This window comes from Macaca nemestrina, chromosome 2 (assembly GCF_043159975.1).
Source record: "Macaca nemestrina isolate mMacNem1 chromosome 2, mMacNem.hap1, whole genome shotgun sequence".
Lineage (NCBI taxonomy): Eukaryota > Metazoa > Chordata > Mammalia > Primates > Cercopithecidae > Macaca > Macaca nemestrina.
Window position 1 is genome coordinate 95,521,843 of NC_092126.1, and position 14,161 is coordinate 95,536,003.

Genomic DNA, 14,161 nt, shown 5'->3' on the forward strand with positions numbered 1-14,161 from the left:
ATCCAAAAGTAAACAATGCAAAGAAGATTTGTGAAATTCACCTTCCAGAGAACATGTGACAAACACATCCAAGTCTTAGAGGGCAGCAGGGGCAAAGCTCCTGGTGCCTATTCCCTTACGTTATCAGTGATAGCTGCCCAGTGTTTGTCAAGCCATGGAGCTGTGGCATGAAATGTCATGAGCACTGTTTTTGCCAGTAAAGGTCATTGTAGCATAGTTGGTCATTTTTACTGGTTGTGTAAAAACTTAAGCCAGAATTTCCACCCCACTAGAATATGGGGGTCCTTTACCAGCCTTACTGGATTCTTGCAAGCAACAATCTTGACACATACACTGGGTTAGACTGACAACTGAAAAAGGATCAGCCCTGGGAAGAACAGACATGGGCACCTAGGGACTGATATGGACACCTAGGATCACCTCCTGGGTCACTAAGTGCCATCTCCCACTGGTGATAACGGATTCAGAGAATGTGTTTCTTCTATCAATTGTGCCTTGATCACCAAATTCTGTTTCTGCAAAATATGGCTTAACTCAGGGGGTCTCTATATTGTATACTGTTTTCTCCTCTCCAGGAGACTCAGGAGTCAGGGTTAGCCTGTGGTCTGCTGGTCAAAGACCCAGGAAAAAAGAAGAAAATGAGAACCTGGGGAAGTGAGGCCAATTAAGCCTCCACCTACCTTTCAGAGCTACCCTAACTTCTCCCTATATGAATTCTATGTTAATACTTGGAGAGTTCTTCCTGCAAACAGGTATTTCCAAGAAAAACTGACAACACTTAGAAAAGGGGGAAGAGGAAGCAGAATTTTCTCACTTACTACAAGAGAACTGCCCTGACTGCTTTTAGAGAATGAATGCCTTGCTTTCTGCTTATTCCTGTGGTTGCTCGTTATGAACTTTCAAGGTACATTTGATATAAGACATATTTCAATTTCATTTCTTCACCAGCATTAAAACCTTGATATCAAAAGTCTAACTGCTTATACTTCTGTGATAGAAAAGCTGAAGGCTTCCCCTCTTGAAGTAATCCATGAGCTTAACACAGGAGTATAGAGATGAAGAAGGCCTAGGTTCTACCTTTAAGGAGCTAGATTGAGCAGAAGACACATAAAGGTACCTTAATGAAGTAAGGTGTAATATACACATAAACAAAGTATTATGAAAGCTACGCTTGGCTTCTCCACAAGTGGGGAGGGGAAAGCTTTTGAAGGCTTTGTAGAAAGAAGAGACATTTTGGCCTTTATGCATGAATAGAATTTTGATGAGAAAATGAAGATGTCCCGGGAAGAGGAAGCAACATAAACATAGACATGGAAGTACAAACTTTCAAGTACTTTTCAAGAATCATTGAATACTTTCTGGATTCAAGCATAGTTTGTGTTTGTAATAAAGGAATGGAGTGGTGGGAAGGACAGACTGCTTGAGAGAGGTAGAAAGAAGCCAGATACTACCAGTGTTGATTGAAAGATTATGGCACAGAATCACTAAAACTTTGAAATAGAAAAAAGGCAAAAAAAAAAAAAAAACAAAAAAACAAAAAAATCCACACAGAACCTTCAACCCAATATCCCATACACTAAACTCTTCAAAAATCTCTGACAAAACTCCCTTTTGTTGCATGTATTTTTGTAAACTTTTATTTTAGGCCTCGGAGTACATGTGAAGGTTTGTTACAGAGATAAACACATGTCATTGGGGTTTGTTGTACAGATGGTTTCATCACCCAGGTATTAAGTTCAGTACCCAATAGTTATCTTTTCTGCTCCTCTCCCTCCTTGCACCCTCCCCCGCCAAGTAGACCCCAGTGTCTGTTGTTTCCTTCTTAGTATCCATAAGTTTTTGTCATTTAGCTCCCACTTATAAGTGAGGACATGTGGTATTTGGTTTTCTGCTCCTGCGTTAGTTTGCTAAGGATAATAGCCTTCAGCTCCATCCATGTTTCTGCAAAAGATCTCATTATTTTTAATGGCTGCATAGTATTCCATGGTGTACATATACCACATTTTCTTTATCCAATCTGTCATTGATGGGCATTTAGGTTGATTCCATGACTTTGTTATTGTGAGTAGTGCTGCAGTGAAAATTCATGTGCATGTTTCTTTATGATCGAATGACTTATATTCCTCTGGGTATATACCCAGTAATGGGATTGCTGGGTCAAATGGTAGTTCTGTTTTTAGTTCTCTGAGGAATCGTCATACTGCTTTCCACAATGGCTGAACTAATTTACACTCCTACCAACAGTATATAATTGTTCCCCTTTCTCTGCAACCTCACCAGCATCCGTACTTTTTGACTGTTTAATAATAGCCATTCTAACTGGTGTGAGATGGTATCTCATTGTGGTTTTGATTTGCATTTCTCTAATGATCAGTGATATTGAAGCTTTTTTTCATGCGCTTATTGGCTGCATGTATGTCTTCTTTTGAGAAATGTCTGTTCATGTCCTTTGCCCACTTTTTAATGGAGTTGTTTGCTTCTCTTTTGTAGATCTGTTTAAGTTCCTCATAGATGCTGGATACTAGACCTTTGTCAGATGCACAGTTTGCAAATATTTTCTCCCATTCTGTAGGTTGTCAGTTTACTCTGTTGATAGTTTCTTTTGCTGTGCAGAAGCTCTGAAGTTTAATTAGATCCCACTTGTCAATTTTTGCTTTTGTTACGATTGCTTTTGGTGTCTTTGTCATAAAATGTGCGCTCGTTCCTATGTCTGACAAAACTCCTGCTTTGCTTGGTAAAACATGAGGTTTTTTTCTTTTTTTAAGTGGGAGGTTCTTTGATAAGATTTTTGAAGGTATTTTAATTCAGTAAAAGTTAGCATCATGATGATGGCGAGGAAAGCCCAGAATAGATTGAAGTACTGCTGGACTGTGAAGAGAAAGAGGTCCTGAAAGGGAAATATTCAAACTTGAAACTCTGGACCCTGAAATGGCTAAATGTTCAGCTACTCCAATTTCCTCTTGACTGGTTCACACACTTCTAGTTCCTTCCCTACCTCACCTAAGCCCTCTTTGCCTCCCAGAAAGTGGGAAATGTCCCTCTTAAAGAGATCAAATGAAACAAGAAGAGAAACTATATATTTTGTCTGAATCCCCGATCAGCTCAGAAAGAAGGCAGAGTTGACCTAACTTAGCACCATAAACCTCACCTTTCAGCTGGTACCTTTGTGTACCCTTTCCTGATGCCAGCAACTCAGCCCATGTCTCCCACTCAGCTCTCCCAGGCTTCTTAGAACTCAGATTCCCAAGACAAAGGACAATTGAGGCCCAGTTAGTGCTCAGGTTTACTGAGAATTAAGCCATAGGCAGATACCATCAAAACACATCTCACTTGTGACCTTTCACAGCCAACGAATTGGAAGGATTTTCCTTTGCTGGGGATTGAATTTAAAACGACTTCCCAGGAGTGAAAGGTCAGCCCATGGAACCATGATATCCAGTTAAACACAGCTAAATAGAACGTTTTAGCATGACAATAAATGGAGTTATATTTAGCTGATTCGGGAAACTATCTGGCTGAGGGAAAAGCAGTACAGAGATTCTTCATCTACCAACCCCCCTCCCCTGGCTGGGAAAAGTAATGGAGTAGTACAAAGGTGAAGAATTTTACCAAATCTGTCTGGAGAGACCGTTTTTGCTTTCCCAACATCTACCATGTTCTGAGTAGGACATGTTGGTTGAATGGCATAAAGGCTATATTGTTTTCTTGATGCACACATGAAATTCTTATTAGCATGACTAGAGCAAGATGGGTTCCAAAGGGAGAACATATCCTCAAATAACTCTCTAGGCAGCTTTGATTTCTAGATACGTATGAGGTGAAAGCACATTAGCCAAACTGGCTTTGATAACAAACGCATTCTTCTTTAACAAGGAAAGACTAAAGGGAAAAAATACTTGGCACCCCACTCCCTTAACTTGAAATGCCCCATGCCATTTTGAAATAGCCTCATATTTTGCTGTTGTTAACTAACAGATGGTTTTGTTAGCTGGTGACTGTTTCTCTAAATAACTCCTGACAATAAAAGACTGTGACACATGAGAGCAAAATGGGGACCATAAGTGGTAGCCTTTTACCTCCAGAATCTTACCTCGTCGTTCATTCTGAAACTTGATGTGTGTAATTGCAGCCACTGGGAAGGTGTGGAGTGCTACAGCATCACAGATCTGCCAATAGTTAGAAGAGATTAAAGGTGTATGTTGTTTTTTTAGAAGGAAAAAATATATTTAATTGAAACCGATTTAGAAATCAGGATCCCTGTGAGTTTAGAGTGAGAATGTTTTCAATGAAACACTGTTTCATCTTGGCTATGAAAGACTCATACCGTTTCTCTCCCAGGCTAAGTGTGCTATTTGATAGGGAATCCACTGTTTATGCTTGTCCTGCAAGACCCTCTTTACTACACAATGAATTGGTACTTTCGGTAAATATAATCCCATAGTGATTTAGCAAAACCCATCAGTCTCAGCCTTAGCCTTGTGGATACCATCTAACATTCAGTTTCACTTGTAGTGGCTGATCTCTTTGCTAACAAAGTCTTTTTCATACAAAGCTGCCATCTTCCATTTTATCTTTATCTTTATCTTTTTTTTTTAATCAAATCTCACCTAATCTGGCTATTTGTACCTTTATTACTAATTTTTTATTCTGCCTTTGGATAGTCCAAATTAAGCATGACCCAACCTGGTTGGACATAACAAGGCCACTTTTAAATCTCTAGCTAAGGAAAAGGTATAATCAAAGAACTTAACTAAACTCGTAGAACTGATACTCAGACTTCAAGCCCTTGGCTCCTAAATGTCTATACTGGCCTAGGCACTTTGAGTCAACTCTCAAAGTCGGAAGATCTTGATACCACATAAACAAGACTACAGTCTATATACAATTCAACAAACATGTCCTACTTAGAACTTGGTAAGTGTTGGGAAAGTAACCATTTTACTTCTCCAATTTTATTTTGTTTTTTTCTTGTCTATTGCTGACCTCCCATTGATCTCTTAATACCTTCACCCAGCCTCTAAGGCATGAAGCACTATTCTGTTATGCCTAGAGTCCAAAGACAGCTGCACTCCCCATTTAATAATTTAATCTCTCATCCTTGGTTCAAAGAGTTCCAGTGACAACTTTAGCCTGGCACTAAAACAAACTGTGCCAATCCGTACTCTTCACCAGTTCTGTGGCAACCCATTATCAGCCAATTTCGCTCTGCTCTGTACCCTCTAGGACCCAAGTCATCCCCAAAAGCCCATGGCTCCAAGAGGTCTGGTTATGTAGAGACAACAGGAGGTATTTCCTTTTAGGTACAGCTAGAATATTATTGCAGCAATCCCATCACTGTGGTGGTAACAGTAGGAAGAAATAAAAAATGTCATATTCAAATGTTATGGTGACAAAACCAGCTGACTGATTGACTGAAGGACATAAAAAAGAGGGAGAAATCAAAAGTGACATTCAGATTTCTGGCGTGGAGAAGGTATTGAATGCTGGATGTGGAAAAAAGAATAAGCAGGTAAAGAGGTCGGGATTTGAAAACGACTGAAACAAGGGCTAAGTAAGCATATGTCTTGGTTTTATCCCATTATTTATCAAAGTTCTTATTTGTTTTGCCAAGTAGGCTTCTCTCTTGAGAAGAGGTTATGGTCACTCATCTACAGAAATAACAAAGTGCCTATTTAAATCATGTTCAATATAACATGTGTTTGAGTGAATCTTCTCCAGGCTCTTAAGAAGACCAGCCATGGTTAAGTGGTGGAAAGAGTTCTAGATCAAGTAAGAAAACTTGTGGCTTAGAATTTAAACCACTACTTACAAGCTGTGAGATCAAAGTCATTAAGTAAATAGAGGGTTCAAGAAAATGGTATTTTCCAATTTCAATATTTTATGACTATAATGAATATTTTATGACTCCACTTACACAAGAAGACTAAGTGGAGTGTTTTAGTGTGCAGCTAGTTCTTAGGACTAGAATTCCCAGCCTTTGTTTATTGTGTCTTCTCTCTGCCATCTAACTCATAAATAATGAAAAGGAAAATATTTGGGAGACAGCAGTGGGTCAGAAATTGCAGGCCAGTTGGGCACAGTAGCCCACATCTGTAATCCTAGCACTCTGGAAAGCTGCGGTGGGAGGATCGCTTGAGCCCAGGAATTCAAGACAAGCCTTGGTGACGTGGTGAGATTCTCTACAAAAAAAATGCAAAAATTACCCAGGTGTGGTGGCACACACCTGTGGTCCCAGCTACTCGGGAGACTGAGGTGGAAGGATCACTTGTGCCTGAAAGGTCGAGTCTGCAGTGAGCCATGATCGTACCAGTGCACTCCTAAAAAGTTGCAGGCAACAGAAACGCTTTAAAAACTGAGTTCCTATAAAAATTGGATTCACTTACAGTATTGGCTCTCGGCAAGTACGCACACACTAAAGAAGCATAGACATACTGTAATATCTCTGTACAAATATGCAGGACCAGGGCATACTTCATTTGAATAAATATCAAAACGTAGGGCATGGGAATTTTTGATAAAACTTTTATCATATCACAGAACTTCAAATCCCAGTTCCCTTGTCTATAAGTGTTACCACATCAATATCGACCCAAGATTTTGGTTAACATAAAACACACTTTTTACAAAGCACCTACTACAGTGTCTGGCACTATACTCAATAAATGGTAGCTACTATTGTAGCTATGTTTTGGAATCACTTACTATAATCTGAAGATTAAGTCAGGCAATTTAAAAACCAAAAACTAGCCAGGTGCAGTGGCTCATGCCTGTAATCTCAGTTCTTTGGGAGGCCGAGGCAGGCAGATCATTGAGGTCAGGGGTCCGAGACCAGCCTGGCCAACATAGTAAAACCCCATCTCTACTAAAACTACAAAAATTAGCAGGATGTGGTGGCACACACCTGTAATCCCAGCTACTCAAGAAACTGAGGCACGAGAATAGCTTGAACCCAGGAGGTAGAGGTTGCAGTGAGCCGAGATCACCCCACTGCAGTCCAGCCTGGGCAACACAGTGAGACTCTGTAAAAAAAAAAAAAAAAAAAAAAAAAAAAAAATCCTGAACCAACAATGGAGTGTTGAAGAATGCAAAAGGTACCCAACCTAGACAGTGATCTCATGGAGTCACTACGATTATTTATTGTTTACCTAGCACTTTAGCCCAGCAAAATTCAAGGTCAGTTATTATTGTCTACAGAACACAGGAAATAAAAATAGCACTTCACAAACGGGAAAAACACAGCACCCTTGCTGGTAGGAGTCATATGTTCAACTCAAAGAAGTTCAAACACTTGATGGTCTAAAGCCATTGTCAATAACCATCCCAAAACATCAAAGAAAACAACCCAAAAGTACCTCTGGCCTTTTCCCCCCCCATGAAAACAGAGGCTGAGTAATTATGTTATATATACAGGATACGCAACCTCAGATAACCTTAGGGCCAGGGTGGTGAAGTTACGTAGGCCTTTCCCTCAAAGATGGCTTTACGCTTTCTCTTTGTGAAAATGACAAAATATGAGCAATCTATCATTTTCATATAAAAATAAATAATTCCAAGAAAACACATAGAAAAGTACATAAAACACATAGAAAAGCAAAGTAAGCTTCCAAAAAAAAAAAAGACAACATGTTTTGTGAATAAAAGTAACTCACATTTTTCCCACACACCTTGTCGTTGACTGAAATCTTCTTTCAATGAACTGATGATGGCATCATGCAAATGATTTTCAAAATCACTTGCCATGGTTACAGTATAAGCTATGGACACCCACATACCCACCACTAAAATGAGTGTCTCAGTTAGGATTCTTTGGTGGGAGGTGACGGAAATGGACCCCAGTTAACTTAAGCAAAGTAATAATGATCATAATAATCATTAACAATAAAAAAATTATGAAATCTAAAGAAAAAGTGAACATTCAGGCTTTGGGAAGAATAGGATCAGAGATGCTCCAGGAAATTAGGAAATAGGTATTAAAAGACTATCTCTTAGTCTTTAGGGGACAGTCATTGGAAACACTCATGTCAGTGCTTTGTGTCAATGTCCAATTGGTGAATATTTGAAATTCTGAGAAGGTAGGATAGTCTCACCTCAGACATGTGTCTGAGGAGGCTGAGGATAGTGTACATGACCACTTCATCAGAAAAGCAAGGAAGGAGGGAAGAGAAGTCCCAGAATGAAAAATTGAAGTACTATTAACGAAGAAAGGAGAAACGGCTGCTGGGCAGACCAATATTACAGATTCAATCACAGCTAATCTCAGAAAATATTGGTACTGGACAGAAACAATCCATGGTTTACAAAACCTATTTGTGCAGTTTTATTTTTAAAGTGAATGCAGCATGAAAACATATAATTAAAATTTTTAATTGAGAAAAAATGTGATATAGGCTCAGACTCTTAAAGTTTTTCCCAGCCCTGCCACTAAAATCATTCCACCTGCAGCAACAGCAGTACTTGCATGCACAATGTGCCATCAGGAGCACTCGTAAAGCACGGATTATGTTTTCAAATCACACTCATAGGAACCAGGACTTCGTAAAAAGCACCTGACTTCATGTTTTAGGGTAGGAAAAGTTAGGATGGCAAGGGTATGTCAGCATTTTTTCTAGGATGACAGGGGATGTGCCAGAAAGACAACAAATCCAGCTGGAGAGCTACTACTCACAAGGTGTGATAATTCAAACATCCAAAGCAAACAAAAATATGATAATGATTATGGTTAATTAGAATAATTGAATCTGTGAAAGGTAGAATTCATTATGGCCCTGAAAAGAGAAAAGTTTATTTCAAAGGTGTATAAAAGTAATTGTAATATAAAGATAGTATTTTATTTATTTTAACAGATAGTGAAATGTTGATGTATGTGAGCTTTTAATTATTTCCATACATATATATGTGTTTTTAAACCATAGCAATATACTTGTTTTTATCTGTATGTACCGGAAAGAGTGAACACAGGAAGCCATGAATAAGTCAAACAGATCCAGAAAAGCTCACAGTACCGACAACAGGACAGGACTGCTTAACACCAGTGGTCACAGATAATAACCAAGTGAGAAAAAAACCATCCGTTGGTCAGTCCCAGAGATCATACACAACAGAAATTGAAAAAAGGAGCTCACAGTGTGTTACACAATGAATAATTAAAACAAAATCCCAAAGAAGAGAATTAACTGAGCAAACTTGATCCCTCGTTGTCTGTGGAGAAAACCTCTGGGTGACTACTTATTAAAATCAAGTACTTACTTGATATATAATTTGATTCCAGTAGTGCTAAAACTAGATAAACATATCACAATGGCAGCACAATACCCAGTTATAGGCAGGGAAGACTCAAAATTCCAAAAAAAGTAAAAAGTAAAGGATTTTAGAATTCCCATTATTAACCACCAAGTATGAAACAACCATTGAAAAAAGGTTTCATCCTAATGACCATAGACTTGAGTTTCATTTAAATTGGGCCATGCAATCAATTATTGTCTCTGCAAGAATCAATTCGAATCCTGCAGCCTAAACTGGTCTCAATTTTTTTTTCTTTATGTCTGGTAATATTACTACAACTAGGATGATTACTGCAACCCTAGAAATAGTATCTTCTTAGTTATAGCACCCAGGAAGGCAGTGTTGGGAAAGGTATAAAACTAAAGTTTTAAAAATGAATAAAGAGAGAGATAATTAAGAAACAAATGCAAATCCATTCCATGGTATTAGAACTTTCATAAACACTTTTAGTGTAAGTTTTTACATGTTTTGTAATCACTGATATTTTGTAATCATTGTGATATTTTTCATGTTTGGTTTGTTTGGAGGCATGTTTAAAATATTTAAGAGAGTAATATATATTAAGCTTTGTAGATTCAATTAAAATCAAACAAAGGTATTAAATATGTAATTAATTTGTATTGGTTGGGGTACTTATTTTGACAAAGCCATAAGTATTTTCATAGTAGGTGGGTCAGCAGTGCGAAAATATTTAGACCAGAAGTTAGCAAACTTAGTCTAAAAAGGGTCAAATAGTAAATATTTTAGACTTGCAAGCCAGACTGTCTCTGTCACAATTACTCAGCTCTACTGTTGTAGCATGAAGGAAACCACAGATAATACCTAAAGGAATGGGCATGGTGTGTTCTCATTAAACTTTATTTACAAAAATAGGCAGCAGGCTAGATTTAGTCCTTGGGCTATATTTTTTCAACTTCTAATTTGGAGGAATAGTAATGGTTTTATATTTTAAAGATTTTAAAAATAAATTCAAAAAATAGGCATTAAACAAGATACAAATGGTACTGAGTATTTTTTCCACATACGAAATTCCCTGAGATTTGAAAGAAATCAATCCTTCTAACCCCAAGTCCAATCCAGAGCCAACCGTAGATTTTTAGAGGCCCAACTCCCCCTTCTTTTCCACTATCCTATATTGATAATGTATTAGCAATCCCTCATTCTGCCCAAGTTATGAGATATACTTTGCCTGTGATATGCTACTTTATAAGTCACAGTCTCAAAATCTACTTCTACATTTTCTTTCATTATACACATATATTATAAATTATTCTGACCAATGAAAGATGGATGGAAAGACAAGGGCAAGGTCATGAAGAGACTTTTTGAGACATCAGTTTGCTAAGAATTGGAAAATAGTCATGAACTACACAACCTTATGGAATACTGGATAAATGTAAAAGAATAACTTAGTGCTGTTATAATGTAAGTTCTATTCAAAATATCAATCTTACCTGCTTTGTTTATTCCCATATCACTAATATCTAAAACAGAAGTGCTTTGAACATAGAAAGCACTCAAAAATATTTTAAAATAAGTCATATAAGTGAATTAATTCATGAGTGTGGCTACTTGGGTCCAAATTTGCCATAATGGTTGGTCCATATGATAGCTAGTCTGCAGCTCTGTCAGTGCCAGCACTTCTGGAAGCAGACACAAAGATGGAATTAGAAGTGCAAAGGTGTACTTCTCTGTGGAGGATAAATAAAGCAATTGTAGGAAGGGAAAGACTTTGTATCAAAATGCCGATCTAACATCTATGAAAAGAGTGCAGGAAGGAAGGAGGTTTGAGAAAGAAGTACTTCAAACAGCACTGTAGCTCGAGAAAGTCCCAGCCAGGCCAAAGAAAGCCACAGAACAGACTGTTTTTTAGAGGAGTCTCTCATTGGGCAGAAGTGGCCTGGCTCACAGAACCCCTCCTCTGCCCAGTTACTCACTGGGAGCAGTTCTAAAAGAGCACAGACTTGAAGTTGAAGGCTGTGGTGGATTCCAAAGGTGCAGCATCTGGAAGCTGTCTGCTGATTGCACTCTTGAGCAGGCTCTGCCTTGAGGGAAGGTCTAAGTGACCCACCTCCATGACCACAGAAACAAAAAGGTTCCCGGTTTCTAAGGGTGAGCAGATCAGATTCAATTCCAACACTCAATTTTCTCTCCCATTTGTTACCATGAGCTCTGTGAGCTTTTTCTTCTTGAATATAGGAGGGCGGTTCTTGTCATGTCGCTTCACCATTGGTAGTGAGGCAACGCTCAAATCAGTTGGAGAAGGGAGAGCCAATTAAAACAGGTGGCGGTTTTCTTGGAACACAACTTAGGAAGACGACATGTCTAATACATGTCTCTCTTCTCATTCAAATGTGCGCATGGATTTGAAGCCTTTCACTTACAGAAATGTTTCTTTCATCAAGAAAGTTGACAGATGTCGACTTTTAAATTTACACATAGAAACGGCATCTCTATGTGCCAGCGCCATTAAAGGCTACAAAGCCATTCCCTCATCTGACAGATATCCCCCACCTAAGTGCTAAGTTTCCAGTAAATAACCACATCTAGTTTGTAAACCGAAGATGGCAACCCTTTGCTTCTATACCTAATTCTGAGACACTTCCTCCATTAGTCCAAATAAAGTGACAATGTATAGACAAAGTAACTATATATTGTATAGAAATATAGCTATAAAATTATGCAAAATGTATAACAATAATACACTACTATTAGTTAGATAGTAAAAAGCACTAATGAAATTGCAAATAAGTTCTATGGATGTTCAAAAAAATATTATTTCCAACTGTGAAAACTAGGGGAGAGTTTCATGGAGAACATGGCATTTAATCTGGGCCTTGAGAGATGAGTAAGATTTGTATACATGGAGATGAGGTAAATGATACTGACAGACAGAATCACAGACAAAAAAGCATGGACCCAGAAAAGCGCAATTTTATTTTTAAAATCAGGGCAAAATAGTTTTCATGGCAGCAGGATCGATGACCTAATAACTTTCAGGCAGCTCTCTGGTTCCTAAATTTTAAATCGTAAGACATTGATGCCAGTCACTGATATATACACCATTATTGTTATCTGTTCATAAGTTTGACATCAGAAAAATTCACTTGAGCATAGAAGATTGTCTCTTGGCCACAAGAGCCATTCTGTCTTGAGGATATATTTTGTTAGCAGGTATGACATAAGTTAAAACAGAACTGAAGACACCCGTAAAGTATAGCGATTGCGTGACAGACAGAGTGTTTAAAAATAAGTTTAAGAGGTGTCATTAAGTTCAAGTGGTGGCTCTGACACCAAATAGCTCCTCTTTGACGCATCTGAGAAGGAACACATTCTCTCTGCACAGTGTTCCATTAGTGATTTTAATTGCACGCTAAGCTTTATAATTTGTTGCTGTCATTGAGGTTCATGTACTGTGCTAATATTTGTTCTGCATATTATTTAACACCTAATTAAGTTTATTGCCCGCTTTCTATAAACTTTTTCATCTGACTTGCATGTGAAGAGCTAACTTACATATCTATTAAAAGTAGTGCTTGAGTTACGGGTCCTGTTAATATTCTCGACAGTTGTTTAACTGTTTTAAGTCCATGAAAGGAAAAAAAAAAAAAGGATAGTTTGTTTCCTACATTTTAAAATAAACTATACTTACATCCTATTATGTAATATTTATGCCCTCAGGACCACCAATAATATAAATGCTAACTACCTAGTTGGTTTTTTACACCCTCTCTCCGCCTGCACCCCTGCCATGGAGCTTGTTTCTGACAAATGGGACGAGAATATGTACCCTCCTTTAACTCACATCCAATAAGTGAAGGATGCTTTCTTTTAAGTGCCTAGCACAGTGTCTCACACATTGTAGATAATTAAGGTTTAATGAAAAAAATAAAATGCAATATATTAAGAGTTACTTTCTAAACATCCCCTGCATCACATCAGATCTTATGTTGTATTCTCAGTACATCACAGTAGTGGCAGAGACACAAATCAAGAAGATAATTACAGAGCAACAACACATTCCTCATCATTATCTCACCACATATCCTTGCCTCTCCCATCGACTTCCTTTAATCCTTTCTCTACTTTTTTCTAAACCTAAATCTTTGATGCACTAACTCCTGCTGAACATCTGCCATCTGAATATCGAGAAAAATGTGTGAGCACTCAAGAATACTTCTGTGAGGCTTCTCTCTTCTTCCCTTGCTTTCCTCCAATTTCTTTCTCAGCAAACTATCGCAAGAACAGAAAACCAAACACCGCATGTTCTCACTCATAGGTGGGAATTGAACAACGAGATCACTTAGACACAGGAAGGGGAACATCACACACTGGGGCCTATTGTGGGGAGGGGGAAGCGGGGAGGGATAGCATTAAGAGATATACCTAACGTAAATGACGAGTTAATGAGTGCAGCACATCAACATGGCACATGTATACACATGTAACAAACCTGCACGTTGTGCACATGTACCCTAGAACTTAAAGTATAATAATAAATAAATAAATAAATAAATAAAAGAAAAATATCTCGAAAACATGAATGGGTGAGTCCACAGATCCTATTCTTCCTACCAAACACAAAAATGTAATAGAAATGCTTTTATTCATTATAGGCCAGAGGTAATCACCACATGATAGCAAAGTTCCTAAGATGATAGGTGCTCTTTTCTTACAAGTATAAGTTAAATTAGATAAAAGTCTATGAACAATAAACTTCGTATATTTATGCTCTAGAGATAATGTGATTATTTTGGGGATGCTGATACAGTCATCACTTTTCCATAATTCTACTGACCCACCCAAAGTATCATTCTTACCTTCACTGACTTGTTTGGTAAAAGCAGGGTTCAATGGCAGAGAATGGGCTGGCTTGCAT

General features: G+C 38.1%; 2 long non-coding RNA genes across 4 annotated transcripts in view; one reads left to right on the plus strand and one right to left on the minus strand.

The window, feature by feature from the left end:
• Window positions 1–3,213, minus strand: part of LOC105480096 (uncharacterized) — a 121,401-nt gene extending 118,188 nt beyond the window's left edge. For both annotated transcript variants that reach the window (XR_011619932.1, XR_011619929.1), the window contains exon 1: window positions 3,149–3,213. This is a non-coding gene — a long non-coding RNA (uncharacterized lncRNA). The remainder of the gene's footprint in view (window positions 1–3,148) is intronic.
• LOC105480093 (uncharacterized) overlaps window positions 1–14,161 on the plus strand; it is a 112,100-nt gene that overhangs the window by 36,017 nt on the left and 61,922 nt on the right. The window lies entirely within an intron of this gene.